Raw genomic sequence first — 27,464 nt, 5'->3', positions numbered from 1 at the left:
CAAGTATGATCTTGGACGTGTCTGTAACTGTAGCTCTGAGCAAGGCAGGGTGATCTCTGAAGTTATCTGTCTTTCAGCCTAAGGAAGAGTATGAACTCCAGGCTCAATGACAGACCTTGCCTAAAAGAAGAGAACAAGAGAACAAGAGGATGCTCTCCTCTGGCCTTCACATATAAGCACAGGCATCTGTACTCACAAACACTGATGTTCATAGATTACACACACACACACACACACACACACACACACACACACACACACACACACATATATATATAGAGAGAGAGATATCCAAAAGAATTTGAGTAAATTGAAATTCTAGACCAAACAAGCTGCAGTCAGAGGGTTCTTCTTTTATTATTAATATTTATGACATTGAAAATGCTTACATTAGAAAGGAAATCCTTGGCTGAGTGCAACTATTGCTAGGTTATATTTACAGAGGTTTGCCTTGAAATTCTAGGGAAAAAAAATCAGTCAGCAATGAGATAGAACAGCACATTTTAGGTATCAAGCATTCTTTTGTGCTAGGAAACAGAAAGTCTTCATATACTGTGTGTCTGTGAGAGTGCTTTAGTCTAACGTGGTTAAAGATTGGGGAAGGAGAGTTCTCAAGTTGCGCTAGAGCTTATCAACCTTTTTAAAATCAGGTTAGAGACTGACCTCAGAAGACGTTCTCCTTTCAGTCTAGGGTGAATTTACTTCATTTGAAGAGGAAACAAGGTTTTAGGACCCACCCTATACTTATGCAGCTCCATCCCTCACGTGTAGCAGAACACAGAAAAGCAAATATCTGTTATCCTTATGAAGTGACCCTGGGCTATTATTTAATCTCAACTTCCTCCTTGCTCTTCATGTCTCACCACAGAGATCCTTTTCTGACTTGTTATGATGTATTCCACCATTAGAAGACAGAAGGTAAAAGTTTATTTTCTTATTTAAGTTATGTATTTGTTGAAGGGCATTTGAAAGTGTTAAACATAGACCAATTCCTTAGATAAAAACAGTTTTGTAAAGAAGAGAAAGTTTGCGAGGTCTGATGGTGCACACCTTTAATGCCAGCATTGGACAGATAGAGAAAGATTGAATCTCTGTGAGTTCAAGGCCAGCCTGGTCTCCATGGAAGGTTCCAGAACAACCTGGTCATTACACAGAGAAACTGTGTCTTGAAATACAAACAAACAAAACAAGAAAACAAACAAACAAAAGGAATAGAAAGTTTGTGTGAAATAAAGAAAAAGTAATATAAATTGGAAAATCTGAATCTGCTATGGGTAACTCAGGAGTGAAGAGGTGGAAGGGGTAGAGCCACAAATACTGTATTTATGGTTATGTTGAATGAATTATTTCTTTTTTTCTGTGGAACACCAGAATCTGGAAACATCACGCCACCATGAACATGCCTGGTCTCACCAAATCTCAGAATCAAGAGAAGGGTCTGGTCTGCTTAGTATTAGAACACATGAAAGATATGGAAGTTAGGAATCTTGGGATTATAGTTACAATTATGAGAGTAGATGGCTTCTATTGATAGGGAGTCTCCCATCATTTGGGTCTTTCAAGGAGATGCTGGACATGCACCAATTGATGATGCTAGAGAAGAAAGCCAAGTATAAGATGGGATACAGACAAGAGGACCTTTAAATCTACCATCTCTCTGAGAGTCTGTGCACTATTTACAAGGCAGAGAAGGCAAAACTTTCTATTAGATAATACAATATAGGTACTGTAGAACAAAGAACTGTTCTAATAGATGTGAGTGAAGCACTCTCTTCATGCTTAGCTTGTTGAGATAATGCTGATGAGTGTCAATCTGTATGGGGCAGTAACACACACACACACTCAGTGTCTTAATGTGTCTGCGTTACAAATAAGCTATGACTACAGCAGCTCAGAGTCCTAAATGGAATGATGCATACTTATTGATCCTAGCATCTTGGGTGAGGTAGCTGTTTTCTAATGAAAAACACAATCTAGGGAACACAAACATCTAGGGGTAGTTGTGTTCTGATACTGGGGATAATGAAAAAAGGGAGCTGTGGGACTCACGAGTGTCTAGGGGCAAGGCCTGGCAGGAGTGATGGCTCTCTTGTATTGACTCATATATGAAATGACATACTTCCTTCCCCAGGATAGCTTGCTACTCATTACTACAAATTAGACCACTGCATCAGTCAGGAATATCTAAGGAAATAGGGCTTAACCTCACATATATACACAATTACATGCACAAATGCACATAAACATGCACATATACACAACTCGTCATCCTTACACTTATTATATGCAATCCTTAAATCTCTTGCCATATAAGGAACATAATGAATTGATTTATACAAAATTATTAATAATAATGATGTACACCCTGATTAATGCACTTGAAGAGATTTGTAGTTAGTTGTTGCATAGTGAGATTTTGGGAACTATTAGAGTCAAACATGTAGGAAGAAAGAGCAAGCTGGGAGCTACACAGGAATTGCACTGATGAACTGAGGTAGCATTCTCACTTCTTGTAAACTCCAGTGTTCATTCTTCAGTTTTTTAATGGGCTAATGAGGGCACCAGGCATTATTAAGGTTATTCTACTTAAAAGCTGACTGATTCTGAATGGCAACCTCATCTCCATGTATTTCACAATTACACTGACACTAGCATCTGATTTGATAATTAGGTATCAAGTTGATATAAAACTTGAATCACTGCACTTGCTACCTCTTAGTCCAGAAATCCTAAAGTCACTATATCTTTCTTCCTCATAACAGTTTATCATGATTTCAACCTAGAAGGAACTTGAGGAGAGTCATATTTAATAAAAGGCTGCTAGAATACTAGAGGAATATTGAAAGCCTTTCCCACACCGTTGTCCAGTGTTGGCTTCTTAAAAGTAGATGGCAATCACTAAATCTTCTAAGCCACATTCTAAATAGAGACTCTCACTCATTATATTTTATGTCATGAGATGGACTGCTTAAATTGTCTCTTACTTTTTCTTAGATAAGGAGCTTAATCCTATTTTAGATTAGACTGTCTAAAAGGTTGGCCGATTAAAACAAAAACCATTACCTTTATTTTTATGCATCCCATCACAATTCCAATAATAATGTATCAGTCACTTATGGCTGTTTAATGAAAACTTAGGAGTCCCTTATTTTTCACTTGTGCTCGTCTTGTTGAAGTTTGGCTGCAGGTTCTCAATTTACTTCACTTCCTCTCTCAGCTTATTTGTAGTACTGCTCCTCATAGATTGTCTGTGGTGTGTCTTTTTTACATATAGCCAGAAACCAAGGGAATAGATGTAGAAAGAAGTAAAGCGAGAGGTATCATGAGAGTTTCAAATTGTCTTTATTGTGGGGATACAAAGGAAATGGAATTCAAAGGGAAAACACAAACTTTCACAATACTGGACAATGTGGAAGCCACCTTGTTCCACCGCTCTGCCCTGGGAAGATGTGAACAAGCACAAAAGCTTGCTTCTGCTCTGTCCTCCCAAGAGTGAACGTGTTTCTTCTCCATGCTTATCAGTCCATTTGTAGCACCTCAGACCACGCCCTAAGGGCTAGTACTCCAAAAGGAATTGGCTGAAGGAATTCCCACAACAAAATGGCTCGGATACCTCAGTAGGTAAAATGTTTACCTTGCATATATTAGAGCCTGAGATGGAATCAAGTGAAAAGAAGCGAGGCTTCCTGATGCATTAACCAAGAGAATGGAGACCCATGGGGCCTTCCTGCCTAGCTAGCTTAATTATCTGCTGAATCAGGACAATCTGAGACTTTGTCTCAAAGAAACAATGTGGACAGTACCTAACAAGCAGTACCAAAGGCTATCCACTGATCTTCACAAGCACGTCCAGACATGGACATATGCATGTGCATGAAGACATGTTTCTGCACATACAATATTCACAGGAATGCTCACACACACACACACACACACACACACACACACACACACACACGACAAGGGGAAGAATAGAGACATGAGGTGACCTGGTTCTGGAGCCGACACAATGGCACATCTACTTACATTTGATTAGCAAGATGAATTCCATCAGTGGGGTGGGAATATGCCCTCTAGAAGAAAAAAACTGCAAAGCCAAACTTCAAAAGTCATGGGCACAGGAGAAGGAAGAGCTGGGTAAAACATTTAATCTCTTGTTTTTCTGATGATGGGTAGATTTTCTGACCTCTGTAACAACTTTATCTACAAACTCGATGGCTCAGAATAACAGATTAGCCTTCTTTGTGTTCAGGAAACCAGCAGTGTTAGTTTTTGAAGTTAGGATTCTCCTGGGTTGTTTTCCTTTCGCAGACTCTAGAGAGAAGTCCATTTTTCACAACTCCTTCCTTTTGTTGGTTGCCGGCACATTTTGAGTGGTGGCCCCATCACTCTCATTATGCTCTCTCTTCTATTGTGTCTTCTCTTCTGTCTGCAAGAACCTTTGTTTCTCTCTAGAAAGACACATTTGATCATATTCGATCCTACTTAGATCCTGCTTTAATGTACACAAGCCCCAACATAAATCTTTCTGCTGTGGGACAATGGTCTGTACTCTGTCAATTATATTTTAAATAAATGCTGAATAGCCAGTAACCAGGCAGGAAGTATAGGTGAGTCAATGAGAACAGGAGAATTATGGGAAGAGGACACAGTCGGTAGTTGTGACCCACCTGGGGAAGAAGCAAGATGTGACTGTCTTCCCGAGAAAGGTACCACGCCACGTGGCTAACATAGACAAGAATAATGGGTTAGTTTAAAATGTAAGAATTAATTAATATGAAAAGCCTGATATACTAGGCCGATCAGTTTACGATTAATGTAGACCTCTGTGTGTTTCTTTGGGACTTAACAACTGCGGTAACCGGGCGGAACACAGACCGGGTAGGACAGAAGTCTCAGTCAATATCTTTCCATATTTTAACTCATTGCATTTTCAAAGCATCTTTTGATATTGTTTCCGTTATCATCTTACCTTCCTTAAATGAGAAATTTGAAGTAAAGGCGACACCTTTTCAAATAGCAGAGCCTGAACTTGAACCCTCTTGGCTGGTGATACCATCTCCCTTGACTATGGCATTCAATCTTTGCTCAACTTTCCTTGTAAATCAACAGACACATGGATGGAGCACCACTCTCTAAATCTAGGCCCTTTAATACTGGGATTTAATACTGCTAAGCCAGCTGGCTTCTTATATTGGAAAATACAGAATAAGCTTCAGCGAGTTTAGGGAGTGACAGTAAAGAATACCTCAGATGCTGTTACCAATTTCTTCCAAACTTTGGCTTGAGATCAGTGACTGGATTCCTGTGTGACAGTCCCGTGGCTGGGGCCAGGTTCTGAGCAGAGTATCTCACTGTAGGTCACTCCTGTTGTGCAGCTTTTCTTGAGAATGACTGAGACGTTACGACTGGCACTTGATGGAGATTGTGTATTTGCTTCTTGCGGAAGTCTGTGCCAAAAAGCCTTACTATTGCACTGTCTAATAGAAAACAGAGCAGTGAAGAATCGGACTGTGTTTTTCTGAGCCAGCCGTTTACCAGACTGAATGTGTTTCTTTAAATGCACAGACATTTTCATGATGTAAATGCTAAGCTCTCTTGCTTAGTTTCTGATTGGTCCTCCAGAAGGGGGACTTTTTTAGCGACATAAAGCAAGTTTGCTATTTTGGCTTAAACACTGACAAAATCTAATTTCTGATATTTCTAAGACTCTAACATTGCATGTGCAAGATGAATCTAACCACATCTGGTGTGAGCCAAGAATCTCTAGAGAGTTTTCTGAATAGTTTTATAGACTTTACCAGAATTTTCTTCCCTTTGCTCTTTAGCCTGTCTTTTTTTTTTCTGAAGGACATTAATAGACACATATTTAAATCATCTGTCCTAAACAAACTAAAAAAAATCTTACATTTATCCTGTTTCCAAAGAACTTTCTTGGCTCTTCAGATGTGCTGAAGATTTTCTATTACAAATTCAAAACAATAATGATTTTTCCTCCAAATTTAAGTGCACTTAAATTCGCCTTCTTTCAATATTGAAAATAGATTCTTCTCGCATACAAGACATCCCCACCACAGTTTCCTCTCTGTCCACTCGTTCCAACCTCCCACCTCCTCATAGATTTCCACTTATCTGTAAGCCCAACAGGCTATCTTAATAGTGAAAAACACATCCTCATTTAGATGTCTGGTAGTCTCAACAAAATAAGAAGAGGTCATGAAGTTGGAAGAGGGTGGAGAAACATGGAAGGAGCCTGGTTGGGGAGAAGGATGGGAGGAAAATGATGTAGATAGTGCTTGTGTATGAAGTTCCTAAAAGCTGAAACAAAATTACCCAAGAAATGAATAACACATTCAGAACAAACCCTTTCCTTCAATTTTCCCTTTTCTGTTACTTAGTAAAGATGTTTTAGATTAATTGTAAAGAAACTTTAAGAGATGTCAGTTAAAATACTTTTCAAAAGCAAAAGTTCAGGAAACAAAAGTTCTGAAACCAAACTTCATTTATACTGCGAACTCTGGCAGGAGAAACGAATTCTGAAGGTCACATGTTTGTCTTCTTATACTTTCATAGGGGTTTGTTCTCCTTTGGCGGGTGTGCAGTCACCGTGAGATCACCGGGTCAGAAACATGATGTTTTTTTCTGGTATAGCCTCCAGTATGAGTATTCTATTGGCCTCAGCTCCTCCATCCTCTTTCCTGATCCTCCAGCTTGTGGGAACAATGTGAGGAATGCCCAAGAGGGTGCCACACTACTACACGCAAACATCTGGGCCACAGTCATTACATGAAGGATTAGAATTTTAATCAGCAGTGAAGACCTCTGGCCTCTGGGCGAGAGAAGTCATCTAGTCTGTCACCTTTCCTGACTGTTGTCCAGTGTCAGACATTTGCAAAGACAAAGACAATCATACTACCCTTTGGCAAAACATGACAGGGTGTTAGGCATCCTTGGAGAACTGGTTTCTGTCATTGCCTGGTTTATAAAACATTTGGGTAGCTTTTCTGTTTCTTCATTTATTTCACGATTGAATCACTTAAAACCTCCACATTTAGTGTAGCATCTGGCATGACATAAACACTCAGCAAAAGTTAGTTTTACTTCTTCATTCCACAATTCCTTCCTCATCTTCCAATTATATGCGGGGCTTTTGCCTGATTTCTGATTATGTGTGGTATGTGTATTGGGATCAGCTTATCTTGGTAAAAGGGTTGCAGAAGGGAAAAAATTAGTTATAATCTAATCAATGTCAAACTTGATTCTCAACACATTGACAGGGGAAACCTGCTATGAGAAATGGCTGCAGGATTATGTACAGCACAATTCTTTCATAGCTTGTAAAACCTGATAAATACATAGACACTTGGAGTGGGGACCTTAGAGATTGTCCTACCCAATTTGTTTTCCTTTCTTAGCTTTGCCAGTTTACTGGTGAGGAAGCGAGCTAGGGAAACAAGGCTAAGTAGTTTGCTCCACGAGCATGTAGAGTTAACAGCAGACCTAGAGTCCCACCATCCATATTGCATTTTAAAAGGGCCTTAGGAGTAAAAGTGGTCAGGCTTAACTGCATCCTTAAATACTTATCCGAGAAAGTGAACTTCTGCTCAGACCCAAAGGTGATGTCTTGGGTTTGTGCAAGAAAGCCAGTGAGTGTGTGAGGTTGCAAGCACAACTTAAGTGCTAAAGGAGACCTTAACAGCATCAACTAATCAGTGCCTGTTGATTGTAAGAGACTGTGTAGAGCTCAGGCATAAACTTGGCTGTTGAATTTGGGTGTGGACAAAGTATCCAAACGCTTAATAGCTTTTAAAGTTATTCAGCACGACATCGTATTTCATATAGTTTGGAAGTAATACTTGTCTCTTTCTTAAACTATTAAATGTTAAAGCAACTTCATACCACAAAACACATAGTCCATATACTGGAAGCTTTGATATTAAGACATAGTAAAACAAATGTTAGTTCATCTAGACTCTATAATTTGCATTAGCTGTCACCTGTCATTCCATTTGGGTCCTGGTTTCAACAGTCTCCCAACCTGTTCTGTGTACTTAGGGATGAGTCCTATGTGCCACCTTAGTAAGAGGCAATGTTTGATTCAGCCAGTGGGAAAAGCAAGCAGGAGACTGAGAAAGCAAAGGCGTAGTCACCATGAGCTGACAGTAATGGCTACTTCAAGCTTCAGTTGGCAGCCTGCTCTATGACGACCTTCTCCCCTAGTCTACTCACAGGAATTTTGGGGAGCTGCATTATCACGAGTTGTCTCCTGTGTTTCAGGAGACCCTTCTTCTCCAATCACTGAAATCTGAATGTGACCTCTAACGCCCGCTGTGTCATTTCCCCATCTAGTCTTTGAAAAAAATCGCAGGAGTTAAGTATCATTTGTGCTTAAAGTATGATGATGCTGAAACTTAAATAAATTAAACTCATTTCCCAATATCAATTGCTTTATAAATAGCGATATTTAGACCAGAATCCCATTTGTTTTCTGTCTGCAATGTCCATAGTCAGCTGAATACTCCATGTTCTCGCCAGGCCCTCGCGTTCCCTGGGGTTTGCTTCTTGGAAGCAGGTGAAGGCTGATGGATCCGAGTACCTAAGACAAAGTATGTGCATGTTGGATATTATTTTCTAAATATTTTCTCCCAAATGGCATTATATTTGAAGATTATTTTTAGGGAAGCATGAGTATCACTTACTATGGTTATTCCTATCACATCATCTGAACTTCCTGTTTTGTTATATGACGATAATCTTACTTCTCATGAATTGGAGAAGAAATGCACATAGCGAATGAGCAAAGCCCTGTTGGTGGTGGTGGCAGAGAGGGAAAATGACTTCATGAGTAAGTCTGGAGAACAGTTCTGGTTGATTTCTTCAGCTCTCTCTGCCTTGTTCTCTTTGAGCGTCTCTGTAATGTAAGGAGCTCCAGGACTCTGGCTACAGATGAAAGAGGCAGAGTTTTTGTTTCCTTTTGTTTTGAGAGAAGCTGAAGGGACGTTGGAGTGTTTTGCTGTGTTTTGAATTTAGCTCTTTTCCTGCATTATAGAATCTGATTTCCTACAGAAAAGTTCGGCATCTGTTTTGTGATTTGATGAATGGCTTTTAGCTGTTAATTTAATTGCTTCCTAGGAAGACACTAATGACCTTTTTGTTCCACTAAATACTAGTGTGTTTGGCTATAAATTAACCATAACTAAACACTTGGAGCTGTAATACTTAACAATTCATATTGCTCAGGTTCAGGTTGTAGCCACTTCAGCTGGCATTATATATGGGATGTGGGTTTAGCTTCTAAAATATGGAGTAAGAGCAAAGGCCATTAAATTTCCTCGTTACAGCAAACTCATGGAAAAAGCCCACTGCAATATGAGTAGACAGAACAAAATATTAAAAAAAGAAAATCTTAACACATTTTTAGGTCTCAGGAATCTTGCTTGATATGTTCAGACTAGAAGTTGGAGAGCTGGATGTTAGGTATTTCCACTCCTACATACTGGGGAGCTTTTTGTTCTTTGGATGACCACCAAGCATAGAGTAAGTAAGACTAAGGTAGTTCAAATAATGTTTTGGGCTCTCACAATTATTTATTGGTCACCAGGTTTCAAATAATCTTTCAAGAGAGAGTGTATATTTAGACGTTTTGTGGGAATAAATATCAGCTCACCACTTTCCTGGCTCCTTTGGCTCAGTGACTGAGTGTCGGTTTGATTGGTAATTGAAAATAGGCCATTGCAGCTCCCGCTGGGCCTTTTCTGGCTTCCTCTTGGAATACTTCCAGGTAAGATCTTCTCCCAAAGGCTTTCAATTAGACGGGGGAGGCCACAGAGAGCTGAGGGCCGCCTTTGCTAACTGAATGTCTGAAATTGCTCAGAATGTCTGAGCAGTTGGGAGGTTTATTCCCTGCCTTCTCTGGAACAACGGTTTCTCATCAACTAGGAATTTACCCCAAGCTCCAAGATAAATATTTTTAGAAACCAAATGATATTTGATTTTCTAAAAACTGAGACGAAGATAAGGTGTGTGTATGGGAAAGAAAAACGCAAGACTTTCACTCTCCGCTTCTAGTTGAGGCGTATTTGGTTCCCCCAAAGCGCCTACAAATGGAGGAGCTGTACAAGGTTGAAAGCAGCTTTTCTGAGAAAAAGGGCCGCGTTTCTGGAAGGCAGCTGCCTGGAATGCAGGCCTTCCACACAGGGACTCACATTTAGGTCAAGGTCAATATGAGAAGCCAAGAGACATACTTCACCTTACAATGGACGAAGGTCATGAAAATTGAATGTTGGGGATGTTGATGCAGAAGAGAATGGAGGACACATGAGCAGGTTTAGACCTTTAGTTTCCTTTTCTTCATCTGCCCCCTCACTCAGACCAACATCTCAATGACTGTATTGTGATGTAAGTGAAGTGACAGCTAACTGGTGAGTTTAAATTAGAGTCCTTTGAAATAAAGTCTCTAAAGATTGATATTGTTAACCCCAGGCTCTGTATCTCTTTGGCTATTAGCAAAGAACATTAACCACCTTTTAAAAACAGTGTTTTAAATTTTTCTACAGAGAGGAGTTACTAAGCTAAGTACTAGCTCACCTGTCTCCATGTTAAACATGGCCACACAGTTCATGCTAGGAGTGGGTTTCATGACTTTCAAGATGAAACTCTACACTGAACACGAGATCCATCAGCAAACACTGTTAGCTCAGTTTGACTGAATCCAGAGTGAGACTCATTCTAACAGCTTCGGTGTTGCCCTCACCTCTCACAGGACTTTCCAGATGCTTCTCCTCACTCAGATTCTGAGGCTTTCCATTCTTACTCAAACCTTTACTTCAAGGCAGATGAAGCCTTTTTTTTTTTTTTCTGCTCAAAACCTCTTCAGGGCTTCCCACGTTAGTCAAAGTTAAATCTTAAAATAGTTTTCAAGTCCCCCCATTATCTCCTTCTCATTCCTCCCTTGCATCTCTTGGCAGTTCCTATCCAGCCACTTTGGCCTACTCAACATTTATTAACTGTTTTGGAACAGGGTAGAACTATAAATAATCCGAACGACTCTGATTTTACAGTGCTTTCTGACATATTCTTCAGCTTTTTATTCTAATACCACCTTTTGACATTATTAAGCTTGCAAGACCCACGCCTAGCTGGAGTCCTCACAAATCTAATGTACTAAGAGTTAATTTGCCTGCAATGGTTTAATTTATTCAGGTTCTGTAAGATTTATTAGACAAGATGAGGGTGGTATTTGTTTGAAGCTAAGTATCCCTTCTTCTTCTTTTTTGAAGGCTCTACCCCACATGTCATGGATTATGAAGTTTTCCAGTCTTCACATTTTTAACATTCTGTGATGACAGAATTGTGTAACTTCCAGTCTCTTTGAAAGAAAGGACTTCCCCCAGTATTAACTGATGTCCTCACATGGCTACTGGGAAGTATTTAAGTTTCAGTTCTACTAATTGTTATTCTAGAGGTTCTAGCCAGTGCTCAAGATAAGAAAAAGACCCAAAAGGCAGACATGTTGAAAGTGAAGATGTGGACCTCATGGTGTAGGTATTGATTTGGAAATGAGGTGAACACTGTTAAACTGTGCTAGAACTATGACTGATACCTAGCAAAACTGCAAGAAAGAACAATGCACTAAATCAAGTTTGCTTCTGTGTAGTACCGACAAACAACAGAAACAAATATTTAAAAGTCTCCATTAGTAACAAGACAGAGAAGATGAAGTGCTTAGGGAGAAATCTGAAGAACAAAATGCATAGAAACTATACTTGTGGTTTTGGATATATTATTCCAAAATATTTTATTTTGACATTACAGAAAACAGCACCCTAACAACATGACCCATTCTCACCCTCTTGTCTGAACCAAACCTGGCTCATTTGGAAGGCGGCCTCTCTACACTGAGAGAAAAGGAGCAACCTTATGTCTGAGGACACAGGGGCCTGGATGAAGGTGAGCAAGCCCACTTTGTGGACATTTATTTACTTTAAGAAGGGTATAAAAGCAATTAATTTATGAAGTTCCCCTAAGCAATGTTGTGTGAGAGTAATTTCCTAGCCATAAAGTCCTGTCCCTAACACACACACACACAAACACACACACACACACACACACACAGTTACACACATGAGAGAGAGAAACTTTGGTTCACACTTATAGACATGCACTATATACAAATAACAACTCAAAATGTGTCAGAGGCTTCAAGGCAAAACTTAAAATGTGGAAAAAATATCTTTGTGTTAAAGTTAAATAAAATTCTTTGGTACAGCATGAAATTGATGTTTCGTAAAGCAGCAGGTTTTCTAATTGGACTTCATTAACATGGAAAGATGCTATTCAAACACATTATGAGAAAACTATAGAGGAAGACACACATATGAAAAGAAAATCACCAGACATATGCCTGGTGAGAGACTTATCTAAAATGTATGAAGAAATTTCAAAGTTCAATTATAAAATAGCCAAACCAATATATTTTAAAAGTGGTAAAAATTTGAATAAGCATCCTATCAAAAAAGAGATAACTGTCAAATAAGCATACAAATATGCTTAGCAACTACCAATTGAATCCCGATAAGAAAATATCACACATCATATAATAGTCAATGTTAAAATTTGTAATAATTTCATACACTGCGGATAAATGGAACAATGAGAACACAGGTGCTTATTCTTGGTGCGGGTGTAAAATTGACACAACTAATTTTTATAAAAAAAATCCTTGATGGTCCCTTAGAAATTTAAACACATACATACCTAATGCTCCAGAAAACCATAGCAGTTTTATGTGGTAGGAAAAGTCCTAAAAGAACTCAACTATTTATTAATAAAGTACATCACTAGGTACTGAAGCCACACTATAGGACATTTCTCACTACTGTACCTGTCTACCACTGACACAGTGGAGGAGGAAGAGGTGTGTGTGGTTCTATTGTGTCCCATACATTGTGACATGGCTGAGTCATGGGCAGTGTGCAATGCTTTATTTTTCATTTTCATTGTTTTTTCTTTATATTTATTTATTTGTTGACAACTGAGACCGGCCATCATGGGGAAAGGAGGTGTGTGTGTGTGTGTGTGTGTGTGTGTGTGCACATATGCCTATGTGTCTATGTAGGTAAATGGATGATAAATGGCTGTGTGCCTCAGAACAAATGTGGAAGTTGGAGGACAGATTGCCAGAGGTGTCGTTCCTTCCCTATTGGTACCAGAACTGAACTCAGGATTTCAAGCTTGACCCAAAGAGCGCCACCCTCTGAATCATTTTGCCTGTCCTCTTTCTCATTACAAATTGAATATAGCTATTTATATTTGACTCCGGTGTGAAAATTTGGTATACATATATATTATTTATATATATTATATATATTATTATATATGTATTTAGCATTTCTGTCTCCTCAAACACACATCATTTTTATGGTAAGAGATTCTAAACTCTTGTCTAGTAGAATATATAAGCAATTACTAGAAACTACAGTCATAATACTTGCATTGTTATACAACACTAAAGCTTGTCTCTCTTATTTAATAGGACTGGGTGTTCATTGTTTGGCCTCCCACATCACTTCTCCACTTCCTTTCCTAACTTCAAAAATTTAAGTACATTGCAACTGATTTCTTTTCGTATTTTATTCACTTATTTTTCGTCTACGCATATCTGGGTGTGTGTACCTATTTGTTTTTATGGACATGGTGCAGAACTCCATAAAGGCCAGAAGAGGGTGTCTTATCCCCTGGATCAGGTTTCACAGGTAGCTATGAGATTCTTGATGAGTTCTTGGACCTGGGTTCCTTGCAAGAGCATCAGGTGCCCTTAACTGCTGAGCCATATCTCCAGCATCACCCATCTTTCCTACTATCTAATGGCCATCATTCTCTTCTGCTTGATCAGATTTGTTTTCTTCTATGAGAATATATTTTAATATACCTGGGTTATTAAACTAAAATCCCATTGGCCTGGTTTGTGAAGGGTGCTGGGGGAGAGGGTCTGACAAAAGGTTTTCTTTTGTGGGGGAGTTTAAAAGATAGTACTTTAAAATCCATGTTAATGACCTGGTAATTGCTTTAATGGATTTTCAATGAAGTGTGAAGCTCTCTGCTGGCTTCTCAACAAAGTGTGAAATATGGTAAAGTATGTGAGAAAGTCACTCTACTGTCTGTAAATTCCTTTCTCTCTGTGTGTAGAATGAAGAAATATTACTAAGTGCCACTGCTGTGGAATATTCCTTTGCACTGTGTGAATATATGTTGCTGTGATTGGTTTTATTTGGAAGCCAACTGGCCAATAGCTGAACAGAATAAGGTTAGGCAGGACAGTCAGACTATGATAATGTAGGGAAGAAGGAGGGCAGAGTCTGGAGTCACCAACCAGACACAGAGGGAGCAGGAAATGAATGTGCCATGCTAATAACTGTACTGCCATATGGCAGAGTGTAAGTAAGGAATATGGGTTAACTTAAAATGTAAGAGCTGGTTAGTAATACATCTGAGCTATTGGCTGAGCACTTGTAGTTTATATAAGCCTCAGTGTGTTTATTTGAGAGTGGTTTCAGGACAGGAAAAGTCTGCTTACATGTCACTTGATCTACTGTGCCAAAATCAAGCCATCTAGGGTATAAGAGAATGACACAGTCTTTCTCAGTTGTGTCAAGAAGGTGAGCTATGGAAAGGGGAGTCAACTCTCTGACATTCAATCAGTCTTTTCCTTCAAAGGAAAAAGCACTGTGGATCCACATCCTGTGGTTGAGAAGTCTGTCTTTTTCCCATATCTGTTTTGCCCAAGTTTTTTTTTCCCTGTTTTCACCTGGAAGGGTGTCCTGGCTAGTCTTGTCCAATTTATTTAAGCTAGAGCCATCTGGAGGGAGGAACCTCAGATGAGAAAAATGCTCAAGATCCAGTGGTAGGGCATTTTCTTAATTAGTGATTGATGGGGGAGACACAGACCATTGTGGGCAGTGCCTTCCCTGAGCTGGTGGTCTCAGTCTATAAGAAAGCAGACTGAGCAAGCCTTGGAGAACAAGGCAGTAAGCAACACTACCCATGGCCTCTGCCTCAGCTCCTGCATCCATGTTCCTGTCCTGTTAGAATTCCCACCCTCACAGTTTCTGATGATGAAGTGTTACATGGAAGTGTGAGTGAAAGAAACCATTTGTTCCCAAATTGCTTTTGGTCATGGTGTTTCATCACAGCAATCATGACCCTAAGATTAAGGTTGCTTCCGGCCTTTCACTTCCATTTCCTGATATATTCTGTGGAAAGGACTGAATTCTCTGTCCCTGTCTTGCCCCTCCAATTCTTGTGAGAGAACATTTCCAAGTAACTGACATTGGTGTTCTCATTGAGGTTTCCTGGGTGCTAAGGTGTTTGGGGCATGCTTTTATGCCGAGATAGATTCAGGACAAAATAGATTTCCTTATTATGTTGAAAGGGTAGCAGACACAGTTCTCTGTGTTACTAAAGCTTTTGTTGGGGTTTTCTTCAGTGGCATCTAAGAGATTTGGAAGACATGGGATGCTCAAATGTTTTTTCTTCTAGTCTCTAAGGCTTGGAGTCTAGGCCTGTTTTTAGTCAGCTCCTTAGTAGGAATGGTGCTAAGTACATTGAAGCCACTGAAATCCCTGCTCTAGCGTGGAATTCAGCCTAGGGCAAGGCCCTTGGGCCCTCATCAGTACATTTTAAGGTGATGCTATAAATGATTGCAGCTTATAGATCTGAACTCCATGGAGGTCATTTGTGCTGTGGTGGAACAGCAGAGTGGAGCTGCTTTGGACAGGGACCACAAAGTAGAAATTTGCATATAGGGACCTTATTGGAAAGAGGCAGGAATGCATGATGGGAATATCTGAGCTATGATAAAGTTGCAATAGTCCCAACCCATGCAGAACTCTTGATTTTGGGTGGCCATGCAGAGCTACTCCAAAATGAACCAGGACTTTTCATGTTTACATTCATTAGTCATTACTTATCCTGGGAAATGTGTGATTTGTAATGATGCCACCTCTGATACAGTTACTTGGGAAGAGTTTGGCAGAGTTAATTATTGTTCTAGCTCCATTTCTGTTGCTGTGATAAAATACCGGGACAACAAACAACTTAGGGGAGGAAGGGTTTACTTGTCTCACAATTCCAGGTAACCTACCATCATCGTTGGGGAAGTCAAGGCAGGAGCTTGAGGCAGCTAGTTATATCATATCCAAAAGCAGAGAGAGAACAAATGCAAGAATAACCAGTCTTTAGCTAGTTCTCTCTATTCCTAGACATTTCATGAATCAAATTGAGACACACCAGTGCTATGCTAAGTCTCTGTATAGATGAAAACACACATGATATTTGAAATACTGTTTTACTATGTATTGGCAAAATTTAATGTGAAGTAGAACACTGGTTTTTGCTAATGAATAAGCTGAATTTGTAACATGCACACTATGTCCTCTTTAAGCTTTAGACCAATGCTGAAGCTGCAGTGGAGGGAGGCTGCCTTCTTTTTCACGAGCCTTGCCTTTCTCACTCTTAGGAAAACCTGACTGTGATGCTCAGTGTCCACAACAGCTCTGGGCTAGGCAGTGCTGCCCCCACACTCAGCTGGAGAAACAAATATTCTGAACTAAAAGCAGAGATAAAGTGAAACCTGTAAATTGTTTGTAGCAACTTCAAACAAGACCAGAGATGACAGCGTAATGCTGGACCCTTTACGTAGGTTTGCAGCCTTACGTTAGCAGTTTGGCTAAGGAACAAAGCAAGTTCTGTCAGCATGGGGTCAGAGCTAACCTTTCACTGGCTTCTGAGCTAAAAACCTGATCAGGGTCTGGAATATTTCTTCCCTCAGACAAATTATGGATTCTAAGTAAAAATATATTCTGGAAAATATTTGGTGGTGGGAGGGCTCAAGTTCACCTCTCTGATTGCCTGTGCGGTGCAAAAGCAGTCAAGGAAGACAGAGGCACACTGAACACCACTGCTTGCTTTCTCAGGCTTCCTCTTATTGAATACCTCTCTGTTCTTGGGCCTCCTTGTCTCACTGTATCAGATTTGTGGAGCTAAGCTGCCATCCAGCTGGGACTTTACATATGACTCCCACCCTTTCTGTGCCCAGTGACACTGATCACACAAGGCAGGACAGTTTCTTGGTAGGTGGGGAATTGAACTCAGGACCTTTGGAAGAGCAAGCAATGCTCTTAACTGCTGAGTTATCTCTCCAGCCCACGCTGTTACAGAGAAAGGACCAAAAGAAAGAAGTGGAAAGCTCCTCTGTCCAGCCCTTCTATAAAGGAATCGAAGGCCGAATCCCTTTCACGAAGGGCAGTTCTCACCACTCAGTTGTCTGCTTGGGACTACATATTTAATATTCATAAAATTCCAAAGTGAATGTTCTCAGGACAAAACCAGAGTCTCCACAACAGGTACTTCCCAGTTTGGCTAGGCTAACTGTCTAGGTATTCTCAGAGATTCATCTGGCTCCACCTCTCCAGTTTCAGGTTTGAACTCAGATGAGCATGTTCACACAGTAAACACCTTACCTACTGAACCACTTTTTCAGCTCTGGTGTGTTTCTTACCATCAAGCTACAGAACTAAATCATTGCCAATGATGAATCTTAATTTTTTTCTAAGAATTTCTCTCTCTTTTAAGTGTCCGTCCTCATAAATATAATAAAATATCCCTTAACTATTAATCTACATTTGTTATTTAATCAAAAAGCATTTCAATCCTCTTTTTACTTTAGGTTAGCCTTTTTGTGAGACATACTATCAAAAAATGCTGCATAATTTATATCTACAGCCTTTTTTTCTATTTCAAATCCCCATTTGCACAGAAAAGTGACACATTTGTGATTCCTGTGAGAATATTACTATTAAATCATTCCCCAGGGTCATTCCTTCCCTTTCCAGTCAATGATACAATAAATCAGACCCTGGAGTTTTGTAGAAGATGCTGAAGCCATCTTTCAGAACTCTGACGAGTGTGCTGTTTTTTCCGAAAGCTCCACTCTCTGTCTTGGAGAACACGAGGTTCTCCTTTCTAAGATGATGCTCCAGGGAAGCTTTGTTGTGAGGTTCTGGCTTTACCCATTAGTTCCACTTTATCCTCTCCTACCTCTGAGTTTTTGTATGCATTGCTTGCTTGTTTGGTAATGGTTCTTGTATTTATTTCTTTAATACATACTTATTGAGGGACCACTCTGGTGCTGCATGCCTTTCCCTTAAGGTGACTTTTAGAGGTTCCTGTTTGGGGATACTTATGCTCCCGGAGCTCTGTCTTGCTTTCAGTGTTCTGTCAAGGGCTGTGAATTCAGAACAGCATGACGTTACTTCCAATTGGTGAAGGCCAGCATGTGCATAAGGCTATGCTCAGGTAGTAGGGGGCTCCGAGTGACAGGGAGGCAGAGAGATGCCGCTTCTGTCAATGCCTGCCAAAGGTCAGTGGCTTTATCAGTAGGAACTGCTACCTACAGATGATGATTTAAATCATCGAGGAAAATATGGGCCTACTCAAATGAAGGGGAGGAAAGATGTTGAAGCAGAGGAAATGGCACAAGTACAGTTTGATGGTCCAGATAATATTTTAATTATAAATATTAATTATTATAAATTTAATTTGATAGTGCTTTCGTGCAATGGGCAGGGCAGAAATGAGGGTAATGCCAAGGAGAGAGAAGAGACTCTTGGAGGCAGGCAGCTCAAGAACAACTTCATATGTCACGGCAGGTTGATTTTTATTCTATACACAACAAGGGCCACAGTAAAACTCTGAGTGGGAGAGGATATGACCACAAGTTTTAAAATCATATTGTAGAGCCTGGGGAAAGCACATTGGAGGAGAGTGGGTTCTGGCATAAGAAGTCAGGTTGAAACTGGCTGCTGCTGTCCACAGGAGAGCTAAGGATGACTGGCATCTGGATGAAGGCGGAGTTGAAAGAAGGGGTCTAGCTAAACATTCTGTAGGGAATGATTGTTGCGGGAGGTGAGGAGATTGACTGTCAGCCTCCACAGCTGTACTTGGTGTGAGAAAGCCATCATTCTTGCTGAAATGATGCCCAGCCTCTCTGAACACCGTCGGTACATTAGGCACCTGGTCCCACAGGGGCCGCGGTCACATGATGCCAGTTTTCCTGCAGTGGGTCCAAAGAATTTCTTTACTCACAGAATTTTCTGTTTTCTTCTCAAGAATTTCTGAAGCTTAATTCCAGTGAGGAGAGCTGTCATTTCTTCCCAGACAGGAAGCTGAACCGTCTTTTCTAATACCCCGGGGCTTTCTGAACTCACAAACCTTCCATTATAAGTCCTTGTCTACCTTACAGGGAAGTTACAGGGTTCTCACCCTATGCTGTCCTTGCTATTCCCTTCACATGTCTGAGCTTCTGCCCTCTGTACATGAGCCCCTCAAAGAAATCTGCCTCCGTAGAGGTCAGGGGAGCTGTTCTTGGGTGGGTCTCACTAGAGTGGATGCTGTCTTTGCTCAAGAAAGCTCATAGATGTGCATTGTGTAGAAACTTCCATACCTGCCTAAAGAAAAAAGTGAACATTTTAAAAATTGATTCATGAAATTATTTAAAATATTTATTGAGAATCTACTCTATGTGCTGGTGCTGGGTTAGCTAACGCTCTCCCTCCCCCTCCTTTCTCTCTCTCTCTCCTTCCCTCCCTCTCGTCAGATGGTTGGGAGATCAGGCCATGGATCTGAATCACAGGAGGCTTATGCAGGGAATAGAGATCTACCTTGAACAATCATAAGCGGGGCTGAAGCAGGAGATCGAAGCCAAAGTTTGCATTGGAAGGCAAAAGTTGAGGTCATATGTAGGTGAGCTTTCCAGAATAAAGAGAAAGAATTGGAAGACAAGAGACAGGGCCAGGCAGAGATGACTCCAAATAGCTGAAGGTTAAGAGCATGAGAAGCTATGTATACTAGGGCGCATGTGTACTCTTCAACACACAAGATGCTGAGACAGGAAGACAACGTACTTAAGACCATTCTTGGCTACACAGTGAATGCCAGGCCAGTAGTCTGGGGCTACAAATTGAGACCTGTCTTAAAAGCATCCTTGATTAGTGAAAGCAGGGAGAGATGTCTTGGTCCTTGATGTTCTTGTCCTACAACATAATGACCTGAGTTTGAACCCCCTACATCAAAAGCAGATGCGGCTGGCACCTGTAATCCCAGTGCTGGAGATGCAGAGCCAGGTGGATCCCTGGGCTTGCTGTCCAGGAGTCTAGCTGAATCAGCAACCTACATGCTCAGTAAGAGTCCCTGCTTCAGAGGTGGTAGCAATTGAGGAAGATATCTGCTGTTGTTCTCTGGCTTCTACTCGCACGTACACAGACGTGCCCATGTACTCCTATCTTCATGTGTGGGTGCATGCGTGTGTACAAACACACACACACACACACACACACACACACACACACGAACACCCTTCCCTCGGACACTCGGACACATACAAAAGAGAGTTCAAGAACACTGTTGCAAACACCCATGGGCATGAAAGGCCAGATGTGTGTGATGATGGGACTTACATCTGGATGTTTCCACTGGCTTAAAAGAACATGGCTGTACTATAGATATGTGTGTGTGTGTGTGTGTGTGTTGTGTGTTTCTTAAAATTTACTTTCTTCCTGTGGGAGATAAAAACTGGAATGCTTAATCTGATTATTAGTGGATGCAATTCACAGTCACCTAGAAGACATATGTCTGGGTGTTCTCATGGGGGTTTCCAGAGAGGTTTAACTGCAGAAGGAGACCTGTCCTGATTGTGAGTAGCATTATCACAGGGGTTTGGGTATGCTGATGCAGATAAAGTGGAAAAGGAGGAAACTGGCTGAGTACCAGCACCCATCTCTATCTGCTTCCTGGCTGTGACTTCTGTGTGACCAGCTACCTGTTGCTCCCGCTGCCACACTACCACTGTTCTCCCATCAAACGTTTCCTGCCATGATGAACTCTTCTCTGAAAGTGTGAACCAAGTCACATACTTCTTTACTAGAGTTGCTTTTGCTGAAAAATTCTCACTAGCAATGAGAAAAGTCCAACAAAAAAACCTAAAACAAATGCAAGCGAAGACCAGCAAATGACAGCCTTGCATCGAGTACACAACCGTGTGGTTAGAAGCCCAGAGGAAGCATTTAGTTCAGTGGAAGCTCACTGAACGAAGGCATTAAGTTGGATCACAACCTTGCCACAGAACCTTAATTCATCTTAATTCAAACGACCTCACCATGACTTCAACAACTCCAAATTCTCTGTGTTTTCTATGGCAAACAAGATCAAGAAAGTTACCTTCTGTATTTCGTCTCAGGGGCCAGCTCCTTCATGAAAGCCCACACAGAGGCACCAAGTCACCATTTCTCCCGCTCCTCGGAGCTTGTGTATAATTATTTGCTACTGGTAAGTTACTTGAATCCCTACTAGGTCAACTAGGTCAAAAGTTCCGTCATGTATTTATCCCTCACTGCTGATTGTACCAGATGTCTAGGCCTCAGATGCCCAGGCATGGTGCAGAGTGCTTCACTTGGGTGTTTATGGCTCTTAAATATCTGTTATCACAATCAAGCTTTTCATTTGTATGATTTGGAAATACTATCTTTCACTACCTCTTTGTTGGCACCCAGGCAGTCCAGGAACTCAAGCACTCCTTCCGTAGAGTCAGGTTCTCATCAGTGCTTCTCTGTTTGTCCTCTTCATCCTTTCCGTGTCTACTTCTTCCCTTCTTTCATCACTTCATTTGTCTTCACATTTATCATTTGTGTGTGTGTGTGTGTGTATTCGCACTTGTGTGTAACTTCCCATAGAGGTTTTCCTATGCTCTGGAGCTGGAGTTAAAGATAGTTGTAAGCAAACCAGTATGCGTGCTGGAAGCTGAACTCCTGGGCTCTGCAAGAACAGCAGCACCCTTAATGGACAAGTTATCTCCAACTTCATTCCATCGCCCTCTGTATTTCCTGCCTCATCTTGATTCCTTTGGTAGCCATTTTCAAGAATTTGTTCACATGACTTTCAGTATATGTTGACCATTAATACACTATTTGTTATTATAGTTGACAATGTAATTATTTGTGAGTATTCTTAGACAATCCATGTATTAAACTGTTCAATCTTGTTTCTTAAAGCCAATAGTATGTTGTTTTTTTTTTTTTACTCGGAAGAAATAGGATCAGACACGGGAAGCACATCTGGACACACGATGCAATCTCAGTTCCCCAGATTGTCTGTGTGATGCATTTGGTTATTCTGCTTGACCTTTAAAATCATCAAGTACTGACATTAATACTTACTTTATAGTCTATAACATGTTTCTAAATATTATTGATTGTGCATTTTGATCTTTTGCAGAAGTTTTGAATGTGATTTCATTGCAGAGTCCAATGTATCTTAGATAAAATAAGCAGGGAATGAAACCTAGATATCCTAACTCCAGAGCAGCACTCACATCCCTGTTTGACTCTGAGAATTTCTCTCAGTTCCTTCTATAGCCTTTCAAAGTCCAGAAAACAGAACATCTACAAAATAAGCACTTAGGACACTTTGCCATTGCCTGGTTTCTGAATCAATGACAGGGAACATCAAAAATGATTGTTTTATCCAATTGTATTGTATTGTTTCAAGAACATTTGGCTCAAGGAAAAGTTGTGCCTGAGAAATTTCACACAATCAAAGTAGGACATCATAAACCCGTAGCATGGAAGAGACACAAAACAGAGTTTTGATTCTTCTTCCCATACTTAGGGTGCTAGTCATGATAGTGGTGGTGGTAGTAGGTGTATATGTATATGTATGTATGTGTGTGCATTTGTGGGTATGTTTCTACATGTGACATGTATGTGTGCATGTAAATTATGAGGTCTAGTTCTCCAATGCTTCTCATGGGCTTCAGCAAATAAAATAAAAGTGTATAACAGTTTGTAAGGACCATAAAGGGAGATAAAGCATTGTGGGGAGCCCAGGAGAGGTATCAGGCATTTTCTGAGGTCATGGTACCCTGAGCTACTTTTGATTTTGGTCTTGATGGTTGTTTTCTGGTTGTTTTGGAGTTTTTGGTCTCAATACCCTTAATATCTCTGAGCTACTTTAGTGACACTGAATGTTTGAACATGTAGATAATATGTGTAAGACTATCCTCAAATAAGTTATATCTCAACAATACTGTTGCCCATTAGAACTGACTCCAGTTCCAACCTTTATAATTCCTTACGATTTAACTAAAGTCCTTTAAGCCAATGTTTACTGATTGTAGGCAACCTTCAGGTTTGCAGGTTCAGAAAAAAACATACTCAGATCTTGACCTCTGGCAAACAGGGAGTCTTTACTTTTCCACACCTGCTAGGATAGTTTCTGCCCTATTTCTCTGCAGTTCTACAGGACATGAGAAAGACATCAATTATGTTTTCTTTGTATATATATAAAAATTGGTTGATATGTTTTTCTCTTTTGTCAACACAATCCTTTCAGTCTTAGGCATGTCCTTTCTCTGGCGCCTGGTGCATTTAATCACCTTGTTGCTGTCCCAGCTTCCCACAGAGAACCAAGGGAGCGCCACAAAGAACATTTTATTTGTTTCAACTCAGCTGAGTTCTTAAGGCTCACCTTCCAGTTGCACAGATATTATACCAACCTGAAAAGCAAAGAGTCAAACTTTGAACAGCATTCTCAGAAGAGTAACAGGCTTTGGGAAGAGGGCTGATTTACTGGGTCCCTTGATTCTCTGTGTGATGAGGTAAGTAGTTAATTGATGTGGCATTGGTGTGATCCCTCTCAAAATGTACACAGCGGTCCTTCCTCAGCCCTTGTCATTCTCCTGAATACCAAAATCCCCTCAGGGGGTCATTCACACTGAGATGGTTGTCTCCACTAAGACATCAAAGAGGTGGCCATGAGTGTAGGGGTGTAACACATTGATTAAGATGGATTTGTGGACGCTATAATAAGAAAACATAGATTCTATAGCTTTCTTAGCTTAGAATAGAGAAAGCCTCATGTCTTGTAGTCATCATCAGAGCAGAGGGAGGGAAGAAAATCTCAGGGGAAAGAAGAATGAACAGACAAGCTTTGTCCAGCCAATGTCTTAGAAAGCTCACACGTCAGGTATAAATGCTCACAACAATACAGATATACAAAAACTTTTCAAGCCCTCCAGTTATTTTGACTATAATGCTCTGTTTTAAGATCTTTACCAGCCATAGAGTGATGAGTGGGAAGAATGAGGGGCCTAGAGCAAGGCACAGGACTACTGAGAGAGTCTGGGAAGGGTTTGATTAAATGACTCATGAAGACCAGCAATGAAATTATAGCAGTGACTATAAACTCATCTTAATTAAAGTGAGAATTGCATGTTTTGGGGGATATAAGATTGTATTCTGAATATATCATGATAGAGTCAGGATAAATTTAAACACTTTAGAACTAAGGCCTGATGGGAGCAAAAGTGCTTCAGGGGAGTTATCAATAGTCTGGATTAGTGTAGCCCTGCTATGACCTCAGGGGAGTTCTTTAAGTTGGTTCTGTAGCAAGTTTTTCATCTTCAAAATGAAGAAAGTTGTTATAGGTGTCTCCTGGATGACACTTAAGTCATCAATGTATTAATGAAGAAGGGCTTAGGAACAGTGGGTGTATCTCATGTCTCCATCCCTCTCTATCTCATGTCCTGACCCCACACAAGCTCCCCCTGATATAGTCCTGGGATATTGTTTCTCCACTTAGATCTCTTAAGCAAAATAGTGTACTTTAGGAGCATTGGACAACAGAAGATGGGGTCATCAGGGCTGCTTGAATGAACACAGTGAAGTAATGTCTATTATCCACATGCCCTGAAAGGAAGGATGCCCTTTGAAATATACACATCCTAATTTTTAAAATACACACACACACACAATAATAATGATCTTTGGGGTGTGATCAAAAAAGATCCTGAGATGGGGTGATTAGTCTAGGATGCTCTGGCAGCCTGATTTAACCACAGCCTCTTATCTGTGAAGATTATTAGTAAGCCAGAGGACGCCAAAATTAATGAGAGGTTTAAAGACACTGCTGGCTTGGAAGTTGGAAGGAAGAGCTGAGGAGTAAAAGGTGCCTAAAAACTCTGGAAAAGGGGAATGGATGATGCTCTGAAACTTCCAGACAGGACCACCCCTCCCATCACGATGGGCGAGATTAAGGAAACCCATTTTAGTCTTCTGTGTTACCAACTATGTAATAGCAATTTTTTGTAGATTTAAGTCACCACCTTTGCTGAACTTTCTTCAGCAGTAATAGGAAATTAGCACTTTTACCCCAATTCACCATTTCATCATTTGATACTGACATAAAAGTGAAATAAAATGACCACACCATCAGAAATCACCTTCACTTTAATCACACTATTGGTGTGAGAAGTCCTTCGCTATATGTATTGCTTTTATTGGTTAATGAATAAAGCTGTTTTGGCCAGTGGCTTAGCAGAATAGAGGTAGGCCGGAAAATTAAACTGAATTCTGGGAGAAAGAAGGTGGAGTCAGTGAGAAGCCATGGAGCTGCCAGAGGAAAAAGATGCAAGCCACCAGCCAGAACCTTGGTGCTAGGCCACAAACCTCATGGTAAAATATGAAATAGTAAATATCAGTTAATTTAAGATGTAAGAGCTAGCTAGAAATGTGCTTAAGCTATTGGCCAAACAGTATTGCAAATAATATAGTTTCTGTGTATTTATTGCAGGACTGGGTAGGACGGAAACCTCTGCCAACACACTGTAGCAAGAGGATGAGGGTTACAGGGCACTGAGTTCTCCAACGTGTAGATATAGTTTGGCCTAGTTTATTTATGCCACATTTCACAACTCCCTAGCTATCATATATTTCAAAATTATTTTCCAAAGTCATATTTTTAATTAAAAATCTCTCTCTCTCTGTTGTGTTGTGTGTGTGTGTGTGTGCGCGCGCGCGCGTGCGCTTTTGTGTACATGAGTCCAGGTGTCTGTGGAAGCAAGAGACTCGGGGCCTCTCACATGATGGAGTATAAGCAGTTGAGAGCCATTTGATGTGGGGGCTGCAAACTAAACTCTGGGTTTTGGAAGAGCAGCGTGCACTCTTAGCTGGTGAGCCACAGTCCCCAAGCCAGAAATCTGATCATGTGGTAGTCCTGCTTAAAGTTTTCCATGCTTTCCTATTGCCTTCAAGAGAAAGATGAATTTCTTAACAGAGTCTACAAGAGTCTGTGATTTGTTCTTGATTGAGCCTCTAGCTATGTGGCCAGCCACGTATCCCTTGCTGCCCACGTAGGTGCTAGACTTACTCTGCTTGAGTACCTCATGGATGCCACACGCTGTGGTATCTAAGAGTTCACTGCTTTTATTTTAATTCATTCATTGCAGCTAACATTTTGAGTTCTTATTATATTTGGCATTTATTAATGCTTTCCAACTATCAAGCCATTAAATTCAATGTAGTAGGTGCTGGTATCTTTTATTTACATATAAGGAAACTGAGACACAGAGAAGTCTAGAAAATTTACCAAAATCCTGCTCACAAAAAGTGTCAGAAGCAGACAGCAGACATCTTTCTTTCTGAGCCAGCATCTGCAGGATGGCTGGAAGAATGAGCGAGGGGGAAAGAGGCAAGGTCAGAGGACGGTTTTGTACCGATTGATTACAATCATAGGCAACTTGAAGTGTGATCCTGTAGCATTTTTTTTTTAAAAAAAACAACTATTGGTTTTGCTTTTTGAGGTTATAATTACATCACTCCCTGTTCTTTCTTTCCTTCAAACCCTCCCATGTACTTTTCCTTGTCGAAACATTTTTCTCAGCAGTAGGAAGAATGTATTTCAGAAAAACATTCTCACTGTTTCCATTGAATTGTGTGACTGAGGAGTTAAGTGCTTTGGACTCTCTGGTGGTGTACATGTGCACAGAAAATAGATACCTGGACTGTCCATGTGTTCTACATAGCGGCATTGAAAATCTTGATTTGGAAAATCAGAATAGAGAGTAAGAGGGTCCCGTCCTAGAATGCACTGGGTGGGGAAAGTTATCAGAGAAGTTCTCGCAAAACTCTTTCACAGCTAGAGTAGGTATGGGCAAGAAGGCCAAGAGATGTGGAGTGCAGCTTATTAGGCACTTGATTGTGTGCCTCACAGATTTTTGACCATGGTTGAAAGTACTATTTCAGTGGCTTTGTGTTTATGGAGTAGAATGTCTACAAATGTGTATACATCCCGATAGCTGAATGCTTGTTCTTGCTGAGAGGCTCAGTCATGTATATTAGAGACCTCAATGCAGATACCTCTGGTGCCTACCCACCTTCCAGGTTACTATTGGAGGGAAAAAACTTGAGCAGAGCCCTGAGATGCCAAGCAAAGGTTAAGGCCAGCTATACATGGTGGGACTGCAGCCATCATGAGGAGGCTGGCCCTCTGGAGACGGGTACTGGCTGTGCTGTTGAGTGGGCACCGCTGGGTGGATGAACAATGAGACTGGGGTGTCAGCAGGAAGATGGATGGTC

Source organism: Microtus oregoni, unplaced genomic scaffold, assembly GCF_018167655.1.
Source record: "Microtus oregoni isolate MIOR12 unplaced genomic scaffold, Mior012 000000F_ref0000247, whole genome shotgun sequence".
NCBI lineage: Eukaryota > Metazoa > Chordata > Mammalia > Rodentia > Cricetidae > Microtus > Microtus oregoni.
The sequence above is the reverse complement of the archived record's forward strand: the minus strand, read 5'-3'. Positions refer to the sequence as shown.